General features: G+C 32.7%; 2 long non-coding RNA genes across 2 annotated transcripts; both read right to left on the bottom strand.

Moving 5' to 3' along the window:
• Positions 1-3191: 3191 nt before the first annotated feature.
• On the bottom strand, positions 3192-7933 carry LOC123560356 (uncharacterized). Its single transcript, XR_006688201.2, has 3 exons — positions 7567-7933; positions 5679-5787; positions 3192-4657 (listed from the first exon to the last, which is right to left on the bottom strand). It is a non-coding gene; the product is annotated as an uncharacterized LOC123560356 (long non-coding RNA).
• A 12665-nt stretch (positions 7934-20598) lies between these two features.
• On the bottom strand, positions 20599-26999 carry LOC123560357 (uncharacterized). The gene is made up of 5 exons (XR_006688202.2): positions 26881-26999; positions 24879-24980; positions 24135-24214; positions 23142-23218; positions 20599-21670 (listed from the first exon to the last, which is right to left on the bottom strand). It is a non-coding gene; the product is annotated as an uncharacterized LOC123560357 (long non-coding RNA).
• Between the last annotated feature and the right edge of the window lie 887 nt (positions 27000-27886).

Raw genomic sequence — 27886 nt, 5'->3', positions numbered from 1 at the left:
CTCAATAGCTCAATGGATGAGTATCTGCTTTGAGCACGGCAGTCCAAGCAACGTCATAATCAAAGACGTGAAACTGGTACTAATAGCTCACGTGATTGGCAATCAGTATTTAAAGGGTTGTACCGGAAGGTACAATAAGCGCAGGATAGGTACAATATAGCTACTGGATACCATGATGGTCGTACAGAGCTTTTGAGGTCATATATGAAGTGTTGTCCATATGCGACGGTAAAGTGAAACTGAGCATCGACTTAAACCCTGATGAGTTTCGTGCTTTTTTAATTGTATCGCCTGAATGTAGAATGACAACGTTTATCAATAAGCATAATTTAAAAATCAACACCCTTGCACGATTGTTTGTCCTTTATAAAATTAACAAAATTTCAAAGTTACTGTGGTCACTTCATCAGAGTATTATAAATATTGCCCAATAAAAGAGCTTCATTCGAATTTTGTGTTGTTGTTTTATATTGAAATGTATCATACGTTTTAGCTATTATCTTTAGAATGAAATACTAGTAATAGTTCATTCGTAATAATGAATATCATTAAACAAAAAAGATTGTTATTAATAACAACAAAAGAAAAACTATTAATAACAACATAGCAGTGTTGTAACGTAGGAAACAAGGAAGTTTTAAGTAAATCGCTGACTCATGTTTTCATCAGTCAATAGTTACTGTACATATATCTCATGACTAAGATTTATAATTATACGTTAAATTAATGTCTCAGTATCATAGAAGACAAAAGCTCTTGGCGGTTTCAAATAATCTTTATTCAATTTCAGTTCTAGTGCATTCTAATTAGCCGCATAGAATATTTCAAAAATGTAGAAAAGAACGTGAATCACTGTATGATTAAAGAAATCTGCTGGATGCAAACTTTTTTATTGCTCACTACTTTTAGATATTTTAATATCCGCGAACTGATACATTAGATTATCATTCAAGGACGTCACAAAGTGTGATATTCAACACTTATTTCATGGCTTGCTGGTCTGTATTGGATATTAAGAACAAAGCATGGCAAATATAAAAAATTACATTTTCTCAAATTATTCTTCAAAACTCATTTCAGTGGAAAGAAAATGATCTTAGTCTAATATGAAACTTCACTTTAGACGCAAATAATACAATAAACATTTCAAAATGTATGTACATGAGTAAATCCATCATGTCATATCTTACTCATAACAGTATAGTATAGTAAAAAGAAAAGGTGGTTCAAATGGATGAAACGTTACATTTTTTGTAAATATGATTTAAAGGCATTTACCATTTATATATCGATTTAAGTGTGTGCGGCTGGTGGAACTGGAGCTCAAATGAGTTTTTCCTAATACTTGTATATTCATTAATAGCCAAGTATTTTGCCATTTATTGAACATTTCTGCACAGTCTAGTGGTGGATGAAGATTTTTGTAAACATTTGAGGATATTTCACAAATTATAAGCAATTCATGATCTATGACTACTTCTTAACTATATATTTATATATAGTTTTTTATATTTTATATATTTACATATATATAGACCAAAACTTTATGCAATCAAGTTTCGAGTGGGTCGTTTTTTTTTAAAAAGCGAATACCATCCTTTCAATGTTAAATAGTTTTTCAACTTTTGTTTTATCAAACATTATTGTTTTACGAACTGTAAATAATATGTAAAAGGAATTAGGATAGAAAACTGAGAAACAGGATGATATCCAATTAAATGCGTTGCGTAGCGACCCATTCAACATGTTGAACAATTCTCCTCTTTGGCGATCTTATCAGTACATCTACGGCACATCCCTATAGAAAATTTAAGTGGAAATTCCGACGGGATTTCAGTAGGATTCCAGTGGGAATTTCAGCGGGAAAAATTTTCGGGATTCCCAGTGCTTTCCGGTGGGATTCTCAATGGGAAATATTGGTTTTCCCAGCGGGATCCCACTTGATTTCACATCGGGAATCCCGGATTTCAAGTGGGATTTCCACCGGGAATTCATATGGGAATTCCGGTGGGATATACCGGGATCCCGAAAATTTTTCCCACTGAGATCCCGGTAAGATTCCACCGAAATTCCGCTGGGATCCCAACTGATTTCAGTGGGATCCAGGTATATATAGACTGTGGGAATAACCGGGATCATAGAGCGTTTTTGGTTGCAATCCCGCTGAATTATAGCGGGATCCAAACAAAAATAACGCAACAAAAATCTGGTGAAATCAGCTATTATACAGAGAAATAAATGTCTTTGTACAGGTTTTAAAGTTAAAAGGTTGCAAATTAACACCAAATTTTATCTTTTCTTTAAAATGAAGTTAAAAATTAGTTTATTGTAACATTTTCCCTTTGCTCTGAGTCTTTTCTCCCATGATACCACATAGTGACAATGATTACTAATCAAAATGATATCTACTTAACTGGAGAGAAAAAAAAGAATTTTAACTCATGCTAAATGTTTATTAAAGACGACGTGAATAGCAATAATTCTACTAAAACAAGCACACATATCGACTGCAGAAACGAATGCGATGTTAGTTTAAGCTATTACACCAATAACATTTCCACATGATCTTGATTTACTTTTTGACAGGGAAGTCGTGAGACGAAAAATTCACGATCATTTTACAGATTTTAATTTAATCTTTGCAGGTTAATAATATAAACAATGTTTTCCCTAATAAAATGTAAGTAATATGTTGACAATATGTGTGCTTATATAGCTAGTCTTACATTATTTCTTATTAAAATACGTACTCACTAGGAAACACATTGTAAGTCTGCAACCACAGAATTTGCATTACAGCACAAAATAAATACAGAATAAAACGTTTATTTTTCATAGAGTTTGCTCCCTTTAATTGGTTTCTTCGTAACTCAAAATTATAAAAACGATTTTAAAATTGATCACTTTTATTTGAGTTTGCTCCCTTTAACAAATATGAACATGTATGTTGTGAAAAGACGTATAAAGGTGTTACAGAGTATAGCAATAATGCCTATGCTAATATACTTTTCTTACTAGATCTTTAACATTAGCATGAATAAATCAAAACCTGTGAATCATAGACTTGAAATGACGCACATTGTTTATGATATCATTATAACAACAGTAATTTCAACGATACGTTACACGATTAAGACCCGCAGAGTAAAATATAAAGGTGTTCTTGTATCAAAACTGCCCTATCCGTGGCTAATAATTTTTTCCAGTATCTCGTGTATGTATATGTTAATCTTAGTAAACATCTTTATCGTTGCATATATAACTTAAAGTAAATGAAAAGCCTGCACATGCATAAAACTAGCAATTTTAATAGGGATGACCTGTCATTTGAGCAAGGTCAACCACATAATTAGAGAAATATATCTACATACTTTTTATCGACTGATCGGCCGTGTGGTATAGTGTTACGCATACCCGACCGTGTAGAATTTCCTAGTTCTTTAGTTCCTGGTCTGAATCTCCTTTAAAACATCATCTATTAAAATTAGATATTGCGAATGTTTCAATTTACATTTTTCACTTTTATCTGTTATTTTTAGTGTTTTTGATATATACGCTTTGATGTTATCCACACAGACAAAGCAGCTGAACTAAAGATGCTTCAGCTGTATGCTTACTCAAAATAATAATAACGTATCTTATACAAAGAGTAAAAGTATGCAATTTAAAAGAAATACAATAGCTTTACAGAGAAATGTATATTAAAAAATAAAATACACCTGGACTCCAGATTTAGGCTAAGAATGATCCTTCTGAAAAGTTTGTAATATAATGAGTATTAGAACATGATCTTTTGTTTCTAAACTATTTTAAAAATGCTTAATCAACAAAAAATATGTCCAACTGAGAAACTGAAACTGGGTTGCCTCGCCAGTAAAAGCTTTCCTACTATTTTGACTAATATACAGTCGTATGTAACAGCCGCTTATACAAAGCTTTATAATTGAGACAATTTACATTTGATACCCGTTACAAATGCTTTTCAATTTTAAAATGGAAAAATAGTTAAAGTAACTAATTCTGAAGTGTTTCCATAACATATAATCTGTCAGTACTTAAGTTTAAAAGCTTCGTAAGAAATATAGCAATAATTTCCTGATATCTTTAATCTTTGTCGAACGATCCCATTCATACAAATAAATAGTTTTTGATTTAAAAAGGAATTTCAAATAAGATCAAAAAGGTATTCTATACGAGTAAACATATGGGCTGAGTCAGGGTCGCATCGCTTTCCGAACAGATGTATCTGAATTCCGCTATATTCCATTAAAATGAGTTACTAATATCACGTACAATTGTGCTAATATCAAGGCTCAATGAAACGTCATATCTCCGCTTTAAGTTATTCCAAGTATAAAATGCAATAATTTTCTCTTATATATTTATATATTCCCGTTTTTTTTTTCATTGCTACTTCGATCAAATATAATATAAAGATTAAAAAATATAAAAAAGATAAGTGTATAAAAACATGAAGGTATATATCATTGTATGCTAATTAAACCACTAGAAGACTGGAAAATTCAGTTTCTAATACAATGATCACATCTTTGTTGTAGTTATACGTTTCAGAAAGAGTACACTTCCAAAGTTTCCATTGTTCCTTTCACAAATGTCTAAATCTATTCTTTCTTCTGATCCTTGTTCAATATTTGACCTGCAAATAAAGATAAAAGTTTTGCTTGAAAACAAAACACAAACAGTCTTTTTTACATCTTTAAGTAAACATGCAGCTAATAAATGAACTTTCTGTAGTGTTCTATCCTATCCAGTTCTCCACATTTGGTTCATGAATTAAAATTGTCAGTAACTAGATGATGATAAATTAGTATGTGTACAGAAGAAAACAATGCCTGGGACAGATAAATAGACAACGTTAAATCTGTAAAAGAAAAATATAGACAAACTGAACTGGTATATCATTAGCAAAGCAAAAATATCTTCAAATCGTAATATTCATGTAACACGACCATTTTCAAACTATTCACCTGGAGATGATTTTGTCTACCATGTTTTTTCACATAAAAGTATTAAAGTTTTATGAATGGTCTGGACTAAGTTTAGTCTGTGTTCAGACCCTGTGTTTTGTTCACATGACATAATTCCTGAGGCTATTCAATTTTTCTATAGTCATGTCCCTTGTCTACTCGAAATACTAGATAATCAGAGCAAAGACTGATGAAGTCAGAATATATAACAAAATAAGTTTTTCTAGTCGGTAGCCAAACGAGACTAAGTTGTAAAGTAAATAAATAATTTGCAAAGTTTCCGAGAGTAACTAATTGATACTGGTATTCGTATGATCATCTCCTAAATAATGTATTATTTATTTTAAATAAACAGAACAATCTTTATTTTTTTTATTTACTTGTCACATTTTATATATGTTTTATTCATATATTAATCAAGGCATAAGGTAAACAAATCCAATAAAAGATCCTTAATTCAGCAATAGGCAAAATAAATGCCATATGTTGAAAATTCGTACAAAAATATCATATGCATTTTTGATCATATTCAATTTTATCTAAACAATAGATGTATTACTTTCAACCGGCTGGTTGTTGTCAAAAACAAGTTTGTTCTGCTTTTTTTCTAAAGATGAAATTTAGAATAGTTTTTTTAACCCCTTCGAAATTCACCATGACTTTCGATGAAAAATACAGTTGTATACGCACCTGGGATGTTATGCATGTCTATTCGTTCTTCTCTTGGTCATGTATATCTTATGCATATGTAATTGTTCGTCTCTGATATTTGTTTTCTTCGATTAGCGCCTTTTGTCACCTACAATATATTTTACAATCATTACTTTACAAAATGTTTGATCTAATAATAACTATTCGAAACATTATAAATAACGTTTAGAATGCACTATATGCTACAGTATGTACTACAATTAATCATTACATACTACTCATCAACAAAGTATATTTTGCTTAAAATAATGCTGTAAAAGTGCGTCATTCCAAGTAGCGAAACACCACCCCAAACAACAACAACAAAATCAGAGCATCTTTTATTTAAGATTTTGTAGAATGTAACATGCAATTGAATAGATTTTAAATTGTTGTTCTTTATTAATTTACAATGAATTTTTCGCAAGACTTCCGGCAATTTAATTTACGATCTTAAATACTTTTTGATATAACGTCGTAAAATCGAAATAATATTTTAAAAATATTAAGTATCATATCGTTAAAACGAAATATCATATGTTTTCCGTGACGATTTAATAAAAGGACATTGTGTCTGAAATCATTCGTCCTCCACCTCTGATTCAAGTGGGGAAGTTTGCAGTTTTGTTTAAAGGAGTAAAAACAAAATATTACCTGGTTTAAACGAGAAGTATTTTTTTTTAATTTGAAAAACGATTTTTTTTTCAAGGCACGAAAATAATTATTTCTTTTCAAGGAATAATATTTATATTTATATTAGATATTTATTTTTACAATTGGTAAAATCTTTTTATTATTTCGTAAAAGCGAAATCATCACAAGAGACTATTCAGAATTTTTTTCGAAGTAACAGTTATTTATACGCAGTAAAAAAAGAATACATTATTTAGAATAGAAATGTCGAGGCTCAACATTTCAGTGCAAGCAGTAAACGAAACGTTCAACATTTTAATTTTAATTTGTGACGGTTCTGTACAATTATTAAAATGAATTGGCCTATTACAGATAAGATATTCAAAATTGATAGCAATAAAAAAAGAATCATTTCAATATCAAATAATTTGACAATGATAACTGCAACACACGCACCATTTACCATTATAAAAATTCTACATTATTCGAAAGTAAAAATAAGAAATCTAATGTTAAGAGTTTCAGATACTATTAAATGAACTGATTATGATTACAAAGTTCTACTCAAAGAAAAGTCTTAAGGTCTACCATTAAAAATAAAAATATCATCAATGACGCGGTTGAACTTTTCTACATTTTACATGTATAACTAGTAATTAAAAAAAATCTTTTCCAAACGCAGTTTGAAGAAAATCTAGGGAGACGAGATAGTGAAATAATTTCGACATAGCCTTTCTATGCTGAAGTAAGTAAAATTTCGGGTTGACAATTACAGTTTTGTTAAGATTTGTTTTTGAAGGTTAATGCAATTTGAAATTGAATTGTTGATTGAGATGTAAGATTTCAATAAATTGCAGTTCTATACTTATGTTTGTTTGTTTCTTTTGGGTTTAACGCCTTTTTTCAATAGCATTTCAGTCATGTAACGGCGGGCAGTTAAACTAACCAGTGTTCCTGGATTCTGTACCAGTACAAACCTGTTCTCCGCAAGTAACTGCAAACTTCCCCACTTGAATCAGAGGTGAAGGACTGATGATTTCCGACACAATGTCGGTTATCAGATAGTCACGGAGAACATACGCCCCGCAAGAGGATCGAACTCACGACCGCGAGATCCGTAGACCAACGCTCTATACCTACTGAGCTAATTAAGGTCACCGTCAGATAATTCACAATTACGGTATTCTCACATAATATTCAAATAAATACAAATATATCGTAAAAGACATGAAATGATATATAAATATTCACTTACAGTCATCAGCTTTTCCAGTATTGGTCTTTTGATCTTTTAATCAATCCCATTCAAGTTTAGACATCGCATATAATTGTTTTCCCGTCGATCACAACATCATTGTTTAGTAACTTCTCAACAAAATAAAGAGTATCACGAATATATTATCCGACTATATTATCAAAAACGTTCACTTCACACTGACACAGTGTACTTCACACTGACACAGTGTTCTTAATATTATATATTTCTTACACATTCATAGAAATAGTTAAACAACGAGTGTTAGTGTTCCTAGAGCTACATGTATACCGTATTGCAATGCCCAGATAGCGGACCAGGGAGACGGTATATTACAGGAAATGAAGTCAAATACACAGAAATTTACGCTTTCAGTTTACTTCATATCATGATATCATTACACTGCATATAATTCTATGATGTACCTGCTAAGTGAACGTTCAAGGTATTTCAATTGCAACTAAGACTGAGTCAAAAATGTAGCACGTTTTTAGCAACCATACCCTAAACTTCTTGCACAACGTTTAATGTTAATGTTTGTTTTTTAAATCTTTTTCTTGTTAAATTTCTACTTTTTCGCTTTTACTTGTACTCAACATCTCCTCTCTTAACTCTTATTATCTAAGGCGTGCATAATTATGCAACATTTGTATAATTATCTCCTGTGCAGAAAACATCGGGTCTGAATACTAGACGACCCCATTCTTATTTCTGCTGCTTATAATGAAAGCATATTTTATAAATGTCACTTTAAAGAGAGCACAAAATTGATTAAAACAGTTTTGAAATAACATAAAAGTTGCAGTTTCATACTTGTATGTGTAGGAAATCAAGTAGATTAGTCACAAGACTGATAATAGTGTTGTTGTTTTTTTTTATTTCAGTTTTATTTCAATGTTATTTCAAAAGCCAGCGTGTTGTAAAGATTTTCTCAGACTGTAAGATTATCATATTGAAAATAAGATAAAGACCTGTTCTGTTCGCCGTATTTGAAAAATAGAATAAAATACAACTGAAAAATAATTATATCTATGTCTATGAGCCAGTCTAGAAATCTAGAAGCGTCTGCTCGTGGATTTCTAGTAATTAGCAAGTGCATTCAATAATGAACCAAAAGTGTCTATTTTAATTAGAAAATATTATTTAGATTTAATTATAATTATGACTTTTTTTTTTTTTTTTTTTTTTTTTTTTTTAATTCTCAATTTTCTCAATTTAAAGGTTTTGATACATAAGTTTATAATCATTTGATAGATTAATGCAGCGGATTGCATGCCATTTAGGTTTAATACATACGGACAATGACGTTAAGGGATAACTCGTTAACTATCGGCATGAAATATTTAACGTTTATAGTATGAAAAACATGTTAGTTAAATAAATAGTTGGAAAAAAATGTGGACAGACTATTTTTTTCGATGACACTACCTGTTGTAAGCTGTCATTATTGTAAAGATACGCTAACGGTCACCGTGGCCCAGTGGTTAAGGCGTCCGCCTCGGGATCGGGAGGTCGAAGGTTCGAGCCCCATGGGGATCGTTCGTCCGGGGGATGATTGTCATGGGACTTGTTCCGAAATGGCCGGTTCGTGAGCCGCGAGCTAGTTAAATGAATGGTTACCGACTTCTATCCGCCTGGCGCCTGGCATAGTGGTAGGAGTTGGGAGGTAATTGGTACGCACATTAAAGGTGTCTCATAAGCCAAATTGGCTGGCCCTTTCAGTAGGGGTGACACTATAAAAAACAAGACCTTTACCTTTACCTTTACCTATAACGAATGCATTAGACTTTTTTCTTTTTGTTGATTTTGTTTTACTGTTATGAAATCAAGTATTTCAAAACTTATAGTTCTATGACTTTGATAACTAAATGCGTTGTATATAATTGTACTTTTCTTCCTAAATCAGCGATATCATATTGGGAGTAAAATTTTCCTTTCAGTGCAGGGTAGTTCTACCAAAGTCGTTCTAATGTTCATATAAATGTATCTACGGATGACCGGTGCGCAGTGCTAATTGCCAAGTGCTAGAAACCAAATATAAATGTCAAATACCTTTATGCAAAATGATCTTCAAACGAAATGACAAATATTACAATGGAAGACTGGTGCACCATGCTAATTGCCAAATGCTAAATAGCAAATTGCTTATATTAAACGCCAGTCATGTCATGCAAACATACAAAGTACTTGGCAGTTGGCATTTAAAAAAATTCATTAGCACTTGGCAATTGACATGAAGCACAGGCCTTCCATAAAAATGGATAATTTCTGGGATGGGGAGGGTGTATGAGCAGGAGTGGCTGGGTGTTGGTGCACAACTTGTAGATTATAAATGTTCAATCCTTACGAAATTGAGTGTGCACTACCACATTATGGTGATCTAATATCGTTGTAAGTTTCATAGTTCTAGGTCAAATACATCATAAGTTATGAAGCAGAAACTGCTATATTTATAATACCCTATATAGCTAACACTAGAAGCTACTAAGGACCATAACTCAAGTGTTGCTTCGGAAATCTGACTGAAAGTTGATGGGCGGCATTTCTCTGTAGGGGTGAATATTTGTAAGAAGTTTTAAATATCATGCTGAATTCATTTACCTGAGGAGTAATGTATCAGAAGTCATGCGGCAATTTGACATCATATTTGACGTCATAATGATCTCTTACCGGTCCGCGCGTCGACCACTGTTTATCACAGAATATATAGAGCTTGATTTTCTTCATTGTTTAAACTTGAAATCAAATCCGGCCATGTTAGAATATTCTATTGACGCAACGTCAATCAAACGTCACTTTTTACTGACGGATAGATTTAATAAATCATTTAGTAAAAAAAAAATAACTGGATGGTAAACGTACTTATTCTTTTAATTTTCTATCAATCGTTAGTTAAAAAAATCGAGCCGTATTTCCGTTAATTAAACAAACGAGTGTGCAATTTTTAGAATGAAATTGAAAATGTCGTTTTTCTTTTATTTTTCCATCATTTTAAAAATAAAAGCGACAAATACTGTCTAGCGCCGTAGACCTTTATATAATTCATATCGTATTGCTGTAAATTAAAATTAAACAAATGAGAGAAAATAAACCGATTTTTATCTCTTTTTAACGTGGCGCCAAAAACAGACGTGCATGGCAATGTTTGCGACGTCGCAGCTAGAATGCTTCACCTAAAACCAAGAAAACAGTTTACATTCATGCCGGGGGTAACTTCTACTGTAATATGATAACAAAATCATACGCAGGTTGCTAAAAGATACAAAGTGCTATTCCCCCTTATTAGCTCCAAATTGAATCTATCGGAAATAATCTAAGAGGATTATGATAAATTGTTAAACAGCAAAAATACTTCTATTCTTGTACACAATACATTATATTTTATCTTATAGTGGTATGGCGATTGCGCGATGGCACGATGATGAAACAACGATGATACGATGGTGAAAACGCTATGGCACGATGATGAAATCCTGATGTTGCTATGGTACGATGCCGAAATGCTGATGTAATATCGCGTTTTCATCATCGTACCATCGCGTTTTCACCATCGTGCCATCGCGTTATCACTATCGTACCATCGCGTTTTCACCATTGTGCCATCGCGTTATCACCATCGTAATATCGCGGTTTCACCATCGTACCATCGCGTTTTCACCATCGTACCATCGCCTTCCGGTTAGAAACGCGTAGTTCTGTACACTTGATTTTTTGTCAGCAATAGATGAATGTATCTCAATGTATTTTGTGAGAGGAAATTTACCATTATTTACCATTTAGATTCTGCTGTTTTGCAAAATGTTTTACAAAATGTTAAGTGCTCAGCTCATTAAAACTTCAAGGCCTCGTCCTTTGTATTTCCTGTATGCATGAAAGTAAATAAAAAGCTGGGTGAAATAGTCACATGATATTATTCAACCTCAGGATGTAGAAGGTACATACATAGTGCAATATGAAAATAAGATTTATAAAGGCTGTATTACTGACACATATACTGCACTACTGCGCATGACCTCCAGAAGACGATGGTAGGATGGTGAAAACGCAATGACACGATGGTAAAAACACGATGGTATTTTATATTCTTAGGAGCTTGGGTCCGCATATTTATTCACGTTCAATTCATGTTCCAGTCTTAGTTCTGTAAACGGTATGTCACGATATACAAATAAAAGTATACATGTATGCATACATGAAACAACTGGGTTGCAAGTCACCTCGTAAAGAAAGTTTCAAATAAACTATATATATACACTGAAGGCTCTGTGTACAAAATTCAAACTGTGATTTACGCTAAATTTGAAATTAGAATTAAGGGCAACTTATTTAAATGGCCCACAGAAATTAACGTATGTCAAAAAGAAGTAGAATACTGGCTGCAGTCGTTTAATTTTTAAATATAAATATTCCCGGCTGAAACGACCATATTGATAATTTACATGAAACGAAAACTAAAAATAAAGGTATAACAAGTCAAAGAGATTCAGATGTTTTTTAAAACTGATTTTAAACTTTACACATAAATAAAACGATGTTTAGCAACGCAGATTCTTTTTACCACGTTGACTTACAGTCTAAACACTGAGAAACACTAATATACAATAATTTCGTTTTAAGAAGCAAACAGAAAGTTAGTCCAGGACTACCTATAATGGCGTATTCCCAGTGTGGATGACTAAGTCTGGGTGCTCCAGCCCCTAATACCCCCAACTCCCCCCAATACCCCATTACACAATTTGTGCAACTTGAGGTCTCAGTGCTAGATTCTCTCGCCCGCTCTGGCACTTATAAATGTGCACACACACTTCGAAAAAGAATACCGCAAATGGTACAAGATATGGATGCCGAGAGATTAATTAAACCTCTAGCTTCCTTAGCTCTGTAACTATGTCTGATAAGTAGTTCATACTGGGTTGTTTTTACATTCATTAAAATTATTTTATTTATTTGCAAACACAAATAATATGACGTTTAGCGACGCAGTAGCCATACTTATCATTTACTTCTCATCATTTACTTAAGAAATGACATGTGGAAAACCATTGATAATTCTATAAAAAAAGCAAATCTGAATTCACGCTGATATATTATTTTGTGACATACAGGCACCGAGAAAGATTTCAACTACATTTGATCTACCTTTTTAAAGAAGGCTTAGAACTCTTCGCACTACAAAGTTATTCCGCGGGACGTGTAAATTTCCCGTATTTTAGCACTGTCAAAATACAGTTACGAGTTGACGTGACGTAGACCTTCTATATTTTGGCAAAACAGGCGCCATGATATACTGCTTCCATATATCATCTAATCGAAATAATATACAGCAGAACCAGGTTTTAACATATATCAAAAATACGAATCGGTTATACGTGCGCCTCGTGATTTTCTGACGCAACGATATTATTTCGATATGTTTCAACACGGTATTTTTAATTAAAAATGTCATATTAACTGTGCATGCGAATCTTCGTCTATTATAGTAAGCTAATTTTGCAATCTACAAATAATTTTATATGATATGTATTATATCAGCTGAATAGATTGATATCAAATATACATTTGATAGATAGGAGAGATAAATATTTCTAGTATATTCTTTTCTCTTTTGCTGTTACGCCACAATGTTTCTGCTACTCTGAGAAAACTAAGAAACGAAGATGTAAGCAACTATTCACAGCCGGATCAAATTTTCACGCAGTCCACTAAACATTTTACAACTCTTGTCTTTCTTGTAGACTTTGAAGTATTTGTCCGAATTTCAACGAATTTCCTGGCGTTTCCTGGCGGTAACGACCTTTTAATACAAAGCAAGGTAATGAGTTATCTCACTAGTGACCTGGTCAATCGTAACTGACGTTTAGATGGGTCTGTTGCAGAATACATGAAGAAGAAAACAAAGGTGGTGAAACTGGATCGATTTTTATCAAACATTTTTAAACGTTGTAAATAAAGGTGCAGAAAACAAAATAGCCTGGCTCCCTGACTGCAAGGTTATTTTTTTTTATAAATACTGGAAACATTTTATAGAAAATTTTAAGCCTGTAAAATAGCACAATTTTATCTGATGGCTGAACCAAACCTATGTTTGGAGCCGGGGGCAATAAAATGTCAATGTAGAAACAACCCTCTGAAGTTACTTCCCTCTTAATGAAGAAAACGGATATATGTACATAAGAATAAACATAGTGACGGGAGTTAGTCTAAAACAAAATATGAAGTTAAATTTTGATGTTCGACATATTTTGATAATTCAAACAAAAGAGTTTTCCGTGGGTCATTACACATAGTAACAACATGAAATTATATTAGTGCCCTGTTTCATTCATACCGCAGATTGCAACCGAATATGTATAAAAACAACATGCATGAAGTATCGACGTGTCACGTTAACAATATCCCAATAGAAACAGCAACCAAATTATTTGTATTACTATGCCTTTATTTTATTCAATTAATATATTTAATAGTATATGTATCAATAATGATATATCTTCAAGTTCCAGGTAAAAATAGCATAATTCTTCTGAGTTTTTTTCTTTTCTCATCGAAAGTTAAATGGAGATAATAAAATTTAATAATACAACTGTTAGGGAAAGAATAGATAACCCCCCACCCCCACCCCCCCCCCATCAAAAAAAAAAAAAACAAAGCGATGGTTGCATTAAAATTGCACGCAGTTGATAACATTATCTGATCATGGGTGTTCTCAATTTTAAGGTGAGTAAGCATATAAAAACCGAAAATACAGGTAGCTTTTTGCAATCAACAATTCAGTCTTAAAGGTCCAGTGACAGAGCGTCCGCTTCGAGTGCGGGAGTCCTGGGTTCATTCCCCGGCCGCGTCATACCAAAGGCGTAAAAATGGTGCCGGTAGCTCCCTTGCTTGACGCGCAACATTTAAAAGGGAAACTGGCCTCTTCTCTCATACTCTCGTGGCGATAGATTCCATCAGGAATGAGATTTCGAGAATAAGTGATATAAGTTGTAGAACTGGGCAGTGTTCGGCGAGGCGACTTGTCGTGGCGACGTTAGACGGAGTGCAATAACGTCGTTTGTTGTGCGACAGAACGAAATTACAAAATGTCACAAATCAGACACCATTAAAACAGATACTTTTACCATTATGTGTTATTAAAAAGCTACCAGCAGTAATATTACAACTCATATATTTTCATACTTATCATCGAAATTAAAAAAATGAAATATTTCACCCGATATTCATTACAAAAGTCATCATCGTTATCATCATCATCATCATTATCATCATCACGATTTCCTGTTCATAAAGACATTGATCAAGATCTGGTCACAGATTGTCTTTTTATCCTTTTTATTGATGTTCATGCTATTTGCGTTATAAAACATGGGTTTGTTATAATATTATTTCTTAATTAAGAACAATATGCCAATCATATTAAAGACGGACAATTGACCTAAAGTGATTCTGGATTCTTTATCAACTAGTCTAACCTGAAATGCACAAGTAACATGGACCAAAGGTGCAGAACAAATTACCCTTCAGAAATACTGTCTTTAACAAATCGTAAGTGAGAACTTTTTCCTTGTTTGAGTATCGAACTCACTACTTTGCACGTTAACAGTATTGTGCTCTGCCTGTAAGCTGACTTTATATATAGTATACCTTTTTTTTTACAAATTTACAAAATTTGCGCTATTTTAGATATGCCGGCAATATGTTAAAGAGCTATGTATTCCTGAAAAGTAACGGTTCGCTCGATTTCAAGTATATTTACTACGTTTGTCATCTGTGTTAGTCAGAAAGTAAAATAATGCCATGTCTCATTATTATGGAAATAAGATCAAAGAACCGTCCATTTATCATTGATATTACTGATATTTTCTGGGCATTCGCCCATGCAGTTCTTCTTATCGAACAAGGGTATCATTTGATGAAAACCAGCGGATTATGCGTAAGATATCAACAATATACAGTTCCACAACAGAAAAAGTAAAACAGAAATAATATGACACTACACACACTATCTATCAGAAATAATATGACACTACACACACTATCTATAAAATGAGCATTCTATTATTACAAGAACTAAAATACTTGATACATTTAGATGGCAGTGCGACACCTTTTCTCACTCTTACACACTTCTATTTCTGACAATGTTTTTTTCGAATTCTTTATTTTCCCTACTTAGTATTTAAAGATAAATACATTTTTCGTGTAGAAGCACGAAAACATTTCTCCATTTACGATAATTTTCCTAATGTCAGCAAATCTAAATAGTTTTTATAAGTCAAGAAGAATGTTCTCGCATGTTGATCATTTCTGACCAGTTTTCGCGTGTTGTAAAAACAGTGGGGACTTCGGTCCTTGCCGCTTTCATCGGACTTCCTACCCGCAACCTCTACCCCTTACCGAATCTACACAAAGATACGTTTGACAATTTATGCATATTCTGAGTTATAATCTTTGTGCTCAGTTTGTGTATTTAATGAAATTGTGATTTTTACAATTAAATGCTCATATGATTTTATAATTTGACATGCGTACCTGCACGTTTGATTTGTGGATTTGATATGCATATAACATAAATTATACAATCGTATATCGAAAAAAATCTTACTTTATACATGTTTCTTGCGTAATATTTTAGAGCGTATATTGCAACAACATGTCTGTAAGTATTGATATTAACAAATAAAATTAATATCAATGCATCACTAATACATGTCACATGTGAATAACAGATAACAAGTTTAGTACGATACGGATTAAGAATACTGAGACTCTTATAGCTGTATATAGATATATGTTGAACATTGATAGCGGTTGCAGCGAAATTTAAGAATTATAGAAAAAAAAACTCAAAGGCCTACTGGTGTTTCCTTACAAACTTATTAAAAATGTTGTACAACATTTCTCCTAGTATTTTATGCCGTTTTTCTTCTGCATAAATAAATACCATGCTTCTGTTCATACATTCTAAAAGATAATTACAGCGCATGTTGCAGCTCCAAGAAATTATACACATGTTTTGATGGCAGAATTTGGTTTTAAAGGCCAGTGATGATTTTTGAAATTTTAGAAAGCAGTCGCTAAATTATATCATAACTTTTGTGTGATATAAAAGATGTGAGCGTATCTAATCCTTATGAACTTATAAATGTTTAAAAATTGTAACGTTCTGAGTTTTGACACTTCAGACGCTAATGAAAATAAAAAATAAATCTCCTACACATATACACGTACTCGTACATTTCCTAATGTCTCGTAAATACGAAGACATGAGTTGCATGTTTGAGCTGGCGATAGAGAACGGATTGTATTATTAAATGTTATATGATATTGGACACAGGATATAGACTGGCTACATTCACACTTTCAAGAATAAAACTAAAAAACAAACGTATCAGTGTTTAGGAGCTAGTCTAGTCGTGACGCTAACAGTTTCTTGTGAAAAAAACACAGAATCAAGGAAAACTGGAAAGGTCAGTCTGGCTACCGACAAGATGATCTTTTTTTTTTTTTTTTTTCAATCGTTGTTCATATTCTGCTCAGTCTTTCTTGGCTCAGATTATCTCATATATATTTTTGTTAACTTTGTATGAAACAGATAAAATAATATATAATTATGAGCCATATTTTACTCAGTCAATAATTATGGTTATTAAGCAGATTTGTTAATTTGTTTTCACCAAAGTGTTCAATGTAGTCGAGATAACGAAACTACGAAGTTGAAAAGTCGAAATCACGATGATTAAAACACTAAAAATCGAACTCACGATGATTAAAACACTAAACTACGGTGGTGGAAAGTCGAAATCACGATGATTAAAACACTAAACTGCGGTGGTGGAAAGTCGAAATCACGAAACTACATGTTTCGTCAATACGACTTTTCAACATCGTAGTAACGTTGTTTCGAGCTCACATTATGCGGCTGTAGCTCTTACGGGACACCGTAAAAGCAAACGAAAAACAATTCTTTCTTTTTACGTTTTACGGAACATTTAACATTTTAAGCATCTAGCATATACTGTACTCATATTTGTAATGTTTGACAGGTTTTTGATGTTAGCAAAAACACTCTCTATGGAATAAATTTTTATTTTGTGTCTTTGCATGCAAGTGTAACATCTCTTGAGAGCTAGAACCTTTTTATAAAGGATGTTGTTTTAAACTAGAAAAAAATGTTAAATGAATTAACCTGTTCACAGCAACAACATCTGTACAGCAAATAAATGCAGTTTGCCCGTGGTGCTTTTCAGATTATGAGCTATATTCGAAATCATGTAAAAAAGTTAGATAAATTAGATATTTTTATACATGGTTATATGGTTACACAAGGAATTATTCTTCGGCGATTACAATTCCGCGTCATTTGCTAATACTAAAATAAATATTCTTCATTTTAACTATGTTTTACCTTCATCAATTCCGAGGACGGTATACCTCGTTAAGATTTTCTAAAGCCTGATCGGTTAGAACTCGAATATTACCTAAGAAACTTAAGAAAAATGTGCTAACCTAAATGCTATCAAATGCATAAAATATTGAGTTTTTTCTTAACGCATAGTTAATAGCGAGTTTTGATGGAATTTTATACAGGTACATGTACTTGTTAAATAAAAAATAATTTGTAAATGTTTACTATGTCATGAACATCGATAGTGATTCTTCATGTATTATGATTAACTTGCGAGATAAATAATTTCAGTCTTGATCAACGTGATTTTAACGTTGAATAATATCATTACACAGTAACACGGGACTATTCGATTAAATTCTACGTAAAACGGAATAAAAATGAGCTTGTCATATGAGCCGCGCCATGAGAAAACCAACATAGTGCGTTTGTGACCAGCATGGATCCAGACAAGTCTGCGCATCTGCACAGTCTGACCAGGATCCATGCTGTTCGCTAACGGTTTCTCTAATTGCAACAGGCTTTGAAAGCGAACAGCATGGATCCTGACCAGACTGCGCGGATGCGCAGGCTTGTCTGGATCCATGCTGGTCGCAAAGCCATAATGTTGGTTTCCTCATGGCGAGGCTCATATTAATTACAAAAAAGAGGAGATACAGAAACAAATACTGAATTGTTCTGTCGTTTAATTTTGGGGTAGATGTAGCGTAATGTAATTTTACAAGAAAATAAATTCGATGACACAATAATTTTATTCGTTTTATTAACAGAAAAAAAAATCATCAAATTAGTTTTCTGTCAATATCTTACGTCTGGGTTTTTCATGAAACAAGACAAAGAAGGAAATTTTCCTATTAAACAGGCTGGTCTGGATCCATGCTGGTCGCAAACCCACTATGTTGGTTTTCTCATGGCGCGGCTCAGTTATGTTTGCCTGTCTGTACAAAATATAGTTTGTGTACGGAAAATGATTTGTCAGCTTAAACAATTATTGTAGAATGCTCTGTCGGGTATGTGATTTAATGAAAACTTCAATAATATAACCGACTACATTTTGAAATCCTTATGTATGTCCTGGCGAGCACGCTGTTTGTGAAAAATATACTTATTTGTTAATGTATTGGCGCTTGGGATGGACGTCGTGTCCATACACTACAAATGATACACTATTAGAAAGGGCTGACGCATATCATTGGGTCTAAGGTAAATATATGCTCGAATCCGGTCAGAAAGTTCCAAGATCAGAGTCCATTTATAATTCCGAAATATGAAATTTTCCGTACAGTCAACTTGTCACGGGTATTTTAAGCTCTCGTAAACGTAGTAACATGTTTGGTACCAAAGTTGATTCCTCCTGACCTACAGTAAAAATGTTTAGCAGGTTCATTTCCGTACACTACTACCTGCAGTGTCGCGTTTTTATTTTTCTCGCCAGACCACGATGCTCGAAGTCGTGATGATGGAAGTCGTAACTATGGTGATGAAAACATGAAATATGGACGATAAAGCCGACAACCGAAATTATGATGTTGGGAATACGATACAGTGTTGAGGAAAACACGACATCACTAAACTATGATCATTTATTCGATATTTCACCATATTGGTTTAAACATTCATCATGGTGCTTTTAACATCGTAATTTCGACATTCATCATCGCAGTTTTCGTGATTTAAACTTCCAGGGTATGGGGCTCAGAAGAAAAGTGATAAGCCAAACGCAACACCAAAATAAAGGGATTCCAACATGGGTCAAAACGTTCCATTGTATCATACCTATAGAGTTTCACTTAAAAGTTACCCTATCAACATTTGTGCATGACCTGCGCTAACCTCTAGGCTACCAAAAGTCACTTGTTGTGTTTCGAACAGGAGCCAATGACAAACAAAAAATGAAACTCGTTTATAGTACTGGTATATGTTCCATTTACAATGTGTTCCCGTGATTACGAACGATTCATTAAATTATAACCTAATGCGTCAATCATTAAAAAGAAAGATGTAACTTTTCGCAAGATGCGTATACATAAACTTAAAAAAATTGTAGTTTGCATGAACTGATGAATAAAGGCAGCTTATCAATCTTGAATGATAAATATATTTTTTTAAAGTTATTTAGCAGTTGATAGAAATCCGTCATGCTGTTACTGTGCCCTGAACCCATTACCCATTAAAGTGAGAAGGGTTCTTTGCAGGCCACATGCAAATGTTTACAAGCCTAGGTCTAATTAGTTATCTAACAAGTTACATAACTAAGTCATTAGAAATGTTTTTCAGTCTCCTACCACACTGACCTTGACACGCAAAAATGTGATCTACTGACCACAATCAATCATCCTATAAAGTTTCATCACGGTAGACAAAATTATTGTCTGGTCATTTGTTAGTAACAGGATTGTCTACCAACTGACAGACTGACATAAGTAAAGCAATATGCACCTTCTCCATTGAAGGGGAATGGGGGTGGAGGGAGGGGCATAGGCATAAAAATCTAGACATTGAGATTTGGTCAAATAGGTGAACTGTTTTAATACTGCTCATAGACAAGCTTAAGTTGCAGTCTTCACTCCTCTTTTTTTCATTTCGTACATTCCAATGAAGATAATGAAATTGAAAACAAAACCTCGTAAGGATTATTTTTACTGAACATATCACTCATTACATATTAACATGATATGTAGCTAGCAAGATCTGCAACAAGTGCCATATAAAAGTGAATTAAGCGTAAGACATTTGTCTACCAGAAAATCAGACAACAAAAATGCATTAAAGCGCTTTCCAGAGGTCAAGGTACCATCAACAAGGACAAATGAAATTCTGTATTTTCACTGACCAATTCATGGTTTTCACACACACACACATCTACTTTAAACTAAAATATTTCTTTGTTAAAATGGTATAAAAAATTCGTTCACAGTACTTATAATAAATGTTTCATGCATAATACATGTAAAGTGAGCAAATTAAGCAAAATATTTCAAGACAGTAAGATTTCTTGAAACTTTTTAATGATAGTAATCGATTTTCAAAGTCTCTGACTTTCCAAAGTTGATGATGTTCATTAATTATATTTGCTGTATCTGGCACCACCTTTGACCCTGACCCTTTGAACACAATCTTGTTGGACAATTATATCTGCCAAATAAAAGGGCTTCATGCATGTCATATTTACAGTCAGACTAATATCTGACTTGACCTTTGACATGTAACTGTGACCTTGACCTTTGAGATATGAATCAAGGATTAGTGTGATATTTGTGGTAATTTTTCTGATAAATATAGAAACACTTCTCAACGAATATTTTAGACTGAACAATATTTGACAGACTGACTTACTAGACTTACTAGTGAACATAGCATTAAACAGTAATTTACCACAAGCAAATAAAGTTCGTAACTAAAAGAAACAGTGCACTTGACTATATGATGCAGGTAATAAAGTTTGAATCACTCAGCTAAAACTCTTAATATATCTATGTCAATAATTTCGGTGTAAGCCATACTATATTCTTGAAATTTCTTCTATTTGAGATCAACTTTTACTGTCTAGATACTACATAAGATATACATATTTTCCATTTACATAACACACTCTACACAAATGTTAATATGTTTTTAATATCAGGCTTCCACTGCTTAATTTCTTCCTGATTATGTGTTTTGTACTGGTAATTTTGGAGCAGAAGTCACCTCAACATACTGAAATATAGAAGACATCATGTAAGTTTATATATATCCTGATCATGAATTGTTAAAAATTTACATATAAAGTGAAAACTTTAAAAACATCAACAAGAAGGCCTTCGCCTGACCTAGTTACCCAAGATAACCTAGCATCTAACTTGGTCTAGATTTTAGGGACAATCATTTTGACCATGATTTATGAAAATCAGGTAGTTTAGTAAGTCAATGACTGACCAAGTGACACACATTTTTGACCTAAAGTACCCACTTTTGAACTTGACCTAGATTTCATATAGACAAACATTTTGAAAAGATTTATGATGATCAAGTTGAAAAAGTGACCTCTGAAGTATTTACAAATGTTTTCCATGATTTGACCTAATTACCTAGTTTCTCCCATTAGTGACCCAGTTATAAATTTATCTTAGATTTTAACCAGAATAACATTTCAACTAAGTCTCCTAAATATCAAGTAGAAATTGTGGCCTTTGAGTGTTCACAATGACTTTCTATGATTTGACATACTGACCTAGTTTTTGACCTAGATAATTCAGTTTGGGACTTGACATAGATTTCACATACACAAACATTCTGATAAAGTTTTATGAAGATTAAACATAAAATGTGGCCTCTAGAGTGTTAAAAAGTTTTTTTCTGTGATCTGACCTAGTGACCCTGTTACCTTAGGTAACCCAGTTTTCAACCTGACTTAGATTTCAAAGAGAAACATTCTGACATATTTTTATGTAGATCTAGTAGTATTTGTTGCCTCTGGGGTGTTATGGATGTTTTCCTATGATCTGACCTAGTTTTAGACATTGAGTAATCAAGTTTTAGACTTATACTACATTTTTTAGACATAGACATTCAGACAAAGATTTATCATGACAAAGTAGAAAATGTGGCATCTAGAGTTATCAACAACCTCTTTCCAAGACTCTCCCTAGCGACTTAGTTTCTGATAAAAAAATGTAACCAAGTTTTAAATTTAATCTAGATTATAGAGACAAACATTCTGACAAAGTTTCATGAACATTATGTATAAAATGTGGCCTCTAGAATGTTGGTAAGTTTTTTTACATTTGACCGAAAGACCTAGTTTTTGATCTCATGTAATCCAGTTTTACATTTGCTCTAGCATTCATGATGACAAACATTCTGAAATTTTTGTATGAAGATCAAACACAAAATGTGGTCTCTAGAGCACTAACAATATTTCCTATTGACTGACCTAGAGACCTATTTTTTAACCATAGATGACCCAGTAAACAAGGATGGAGGACCAACACAGGGTGATCACAATAGCTTAACCTTGAGCACTCTGCTCAGGTGAGCTAAAACCAGTACTGCTTGTATGTATGTCCCAAAGTATACAAAATTTAAAATTGTAGATATTGTTGCACTAAGTTTTGTGTTTACTTGTATTGTAGACAGCTTTGCTCAAAGTTTTGTGTTAACAGTGATAAAAACAAAATATCTAACTTACCCACAGTATAACCTTGAATCAACTGTCAACCAAAATGTTTCTGTCTGTATGCTAGCATGTTGTCCACTATGTTCCATCTGAAATATTGATTCTATTAATTACAGAAAAGCACATAAATATAAAGAACATTAATGGAAATTGTAATTGTGCTTCACAAGGTATATTGTTCCCAAATTTCAAATTATGCAAATATGAGCAATTTCTATACAGTGAATATGTAAACACAACATACATGTAATTGGTTGTGTGTTTTTTAATATAGTGCAATTGCTTTGAAAACTTAATTGTGGCTGAAGCTTTATATAAACATATTTTTTTGACTTATTCAGTAAAATTGAATGTAACTGATCAGATGAGGATTTTCTATATTAAAACTTACATGTTAAAATAAAATATCCCACTAGTGAAAATGAGCATAGCACATCTTTAAATATGTTATCATGGTCCTATATGTGTATTACAATCAACCCTTGATTTGACAATGCAACTTAAAATCTTTAGCATGGAGAAACTAAATTACAATTGTCAGTATTGATGCATCATTCTATTCTACTTCCAGTAACTCCACAATTTGTAAAAATGTCAGCCTAAGTATTATGTTTTCATGTTGAAATCCTGGAGACATTTACATTGGCTATTTATAACTTCACTACCACATGAAATAAAAGATAATGATAATCAAGCTTTGTCAAGGAGCTCTCAGAAACAATTTAACTATTTAGACACTATGTAGACTGAAACTGCACTCAATTAAGTCATTTGTAAACATTTTTTTGTGAAATGCAACATTTAAAGAATAAAACTCCCAATTTGCATGTTTTACTTAAGCATCTCAAAATTTCCCAAACTGTTTGGTATCAAACCTTCACCCCCCCCCCCCCCCCCCCCCCCCCCACCCCCGCTCCAAAAAATAATAAAACAACAAATCTGTAACAGGTATGTAAAAACATTAGGGAATTAAGAGCAATTATAAATAAACTGAGAACCACTTACATTGCTGTCTCTCCCTGAGCACCTCTGACGTGGGTGGCATTTGATTACACTGAACAGCCAACCAGAATGTGAACTTGCACCTTTATATACAATAAAATTATTAAACTTACATTTTGACATTGAAGTTGCAAAATGCATAAACAAATAAACAATTGAATGATCTAAAAATCAAGTATGTATACATTATTAAATGAATCAGTGTAATAAATTTCTTTTAAAAACTTGTGACTTACTATAAATCAATAACTGTTTCAAGGTACTGATAAATCAATATTAGAAGAAGCTATTACTCAAAATAAAGCTTATGCAGTAAAAAACTATTATACAAAGTAAAACTTGTTTTGGAATCCTATTCAGTCTGATACCTGGCCTGCTTTGCATTTGCCAGGATTTGTTCTGGCTAGAAATCCAACAACTGAATCTTAGATTGTTAGAGCAACAGTCACAGGTTCAAATCTTGAGCCAGACAAATTAACCTCTGTAATTTTATCAACATAACTTCTAATTGTGATTACAGGAATAAAACATCTTTTATAAATTTAATTTAAAAAACTGTACAAAAATAGTTGTTACTGTAAATCTTGTATTAATAATGAAATACTGTTTAGTTTCTCAATCTTACAGATTAATCTATTCACTGTGACCAGAAAGGTAAACATGAAATTCAATGGATGAATTACTTTCTTAATTATCATTATGGGTGGGTTAAGTTTATTGACCTTATAAATTTAAAGTATCACTCACTTTTCCAGATTAATCAAGAAATCACATGTTACAGTTATTCATTCTGTAAATACCTCACTGTCAGTGCTGATCTGCTACAACAAGACAGACAATCTTCCATTCCTGCAATGAAGTTGTTACTATAAATGTGCAATGTCAGTAATCAAAAAAGTAATAATTCAATTTTGTCACAATGACATCAACACCAAATATTAATGAAATGGAGTTTTAATATGCAGAAAGACATTACATTTAGTGCATTTGCCTGAAAAAGGCATGGGACACTGAAGATTCTGAAACATAGAGAAAATGTGCAGTCACAATGGGGCTCTAACTCAGGACCCCTTGCTTACAGTGAGACTCTACTTACTGAGCTAACTGCAGCTATTGTATAACATACACAAGTCACAACCAGGAGCTAGGGTTACTTCTGCATAACACAGTCAAGAAAAGTAAAAATTCAACTTCAATTCATGGCCAATATTCATTCTTGCAACTTGTTTGAAGATATTTTGTTATACATTAAATTTTCATTATCCATTAAATCCAATTTGTGAATCTAATATAGTGGTTTTCTCAAAGCCTATAAATTTTCACATGGCAGCATGTCTTGTAATTCAAGTGAATACAGTTTTAACCCATGACATGTGTTTACCAAAACTAAATGTTACTGAATGTAGAAGTTGATTACAAACTTGTGAGCAAACATTTGTTCCAAATTGCCTAACTTAACAACAACAAAAATAGCCTATCTTCAAAAAAATCTTTATAAAATTATTCATATCCAAAAAGAGCCTTCATTCATTTTTTTTTCAGTTTTAGCATTGTTGCACTAATTTCATTAATTTTGAAATGGTGGAGTCACTGAAGTATACTAGCCAGACTGTGTGATATATTAAGATTTGGAAACCTTGTGTAACATAAACATGTCAGCTTTTTAAATCTGGTAATATTAAATAAATAATGAAACTGTATTGTTTTCTTTAAAAATGGCTAGATTTATTGTGTTACAAGTGACAATTGTGGAGGTGACAGTAGCAACAACCGCAGGAAAGATAACTCTTGCAAACACTTGATTCAGCAAATTTCTAAAAACTGAGACCACAAAAAACTAGAATGCTCTCTTTCACTGTTTAAACCTTGCTTATTGTGTTGCATGTAGGGTATCTTAAATACTGAATCATTTTTAAGAGAGGAAAGTATGCAATTTGGGAATTATACACTGTTCTTCAAAGTGAAAGTAACCATTTATTTGAATGGGACTAAAATTTCATTTTCATATTGAATGACTGCATGATCTCAGACTCTCTAAAGAAACTAGGGAAATCTTCCTTTCTTGTAGATAAATAAGTCATATTAAAATATATCAAATACATGTAAAAGAACAAAATGCAATTAGCTGCAGTCACTTTTGCACAAAAACCTGAAAATAAGGCATGTGTCAAAATCTAGGACATGACTTTAACACCCACAGTTGATTTGTCATTCATACACATACACATGTCCAAAAACATAATTTTCATCTTGTAATCAAAACTAACAAAAAAGTGATGGTTGTTGCCAGACAGCTGTCACTGTGTGAATGTTTACATGTACGCTTTAACTTGTAATTCCCTGAAAGATCAATGATCCCCTTAGACCTGTCTAGTGTAGTAAAATTTCATTATCTACTTAGTCTTGGTAAACTAATTTTTATGCAAACCATGTATACATACATAATTTCCAAATAATTAAAAAAAATTCAAACCGAAAGTGAAAGTAGAACTGAAATTTAAAAATACTGTTCTGTCTGAAATTAAATTGATATATTTATATCTGTTTACGTTACTAATCTTACCTACATACTTATATTACACAAATAATAATAACCAACATCGCGAATGACAATTTTTGAAATGACTATTTCGCCGCAGAAATCCATCATGAAAAGTCGTGTTCAAATGGCAAATATTTTCCGACTCCGAAGTTTCACAAACCAATAATTGATGTCATTTATACCAGTAATATAATAGAAATTACTTACCACCAACATAAACGTAAATATCAAGTTATTGTCTGTGTTTTTCGTTAAAACATCTGAAAAACACGCAGCGAGTCGACGTCGTCCGCCATTTTTTTTCGATTGATGATGCTGCGCGCGCAGCTTTTGTTCCATAGCAACAGAGTTAAGAAATTTCTTAACGAAAATATTTTTCTTAGCTAAGTAATTTTCTAAGATGATTTATGAATACGATTTTAAGAAAATTTCTTTACTAAGTCAAAATATTTAAGTTAAGAAATTTTTTAGTGAAATCTAAGAAAATTTCTAAGATGCTTCGTGAATACGGCCCCTGGTATTTATTTTCTGATTATCCCGGAACTGTACCGGGAATTCCGCTATGCCAAACGGGAATCCCACTAATATCCCGGTTCTTTGAAAAATAATCCCGGTGAATGAATGTATTCCCGGCGGGATTTCGACATCCCGGTGGAATCCCTGGGGATTCCACTGGGATCCCGCATGAATTTTCTATAGGGATATTCTGATAAGCCACCAGACAGCGCAACTGATAAATCCTATTCCTAAACTTACATTGATTTATATAGGAAAATGATACATTTACCATAGAAAATGTCATAAATTACTCATTTCTATTTATTCTATTATACCATCCCTGATATTTCCTTAAAAAACAATTCAATACCTTTACAATGGTATATTTTTCTTCAAAATAAGTCAATATTTGGTTGCTTCTAAATTCGTTTGAAAAAGGTCTCTCAAATTCAATATACTCCCTATATATATTTGGCAGAATTACACGATAACCCCGTTTTTACTGATTATTTTTGATGGAAATATTAAAGTTAAATTTCCATCCCTGATATATTTGGAAAGTTCCCGCCATGCACATTCTAGACATATATTTTATTATAAAATAAGTTATTTCTTTCTTGCTTCTAAATTAGTTTAAAAACAGAGTTTCAACGCTTTCTGGCAGTTTCTGTATATTGACAAAAACGTGCTAAGTTTTACGATAAGATAGAGCCGT

This window comes from Mercenaria mercenaria, unplaced genomic scaffold, assembly GCF_021730395.1.
Source record: "Mercenaria mercenaria strain notata unplaced genomic scaffold, MADL_Memer_1 contig_2181, whole genome shotgun sequence".
Taxonomy (NCBI): domain Eukaryota; kingdom Metazoa; phylum Mollusca; class Bivalvia; order Venerida; family Veneridae; genus Mercenaria; species Mercenaria mercenaria.
The sequence above is the reverse complement of the archived record's forward strand: the minus strand, read 5'-3'. Positions and strand labels throughout refer to the sequence as shown.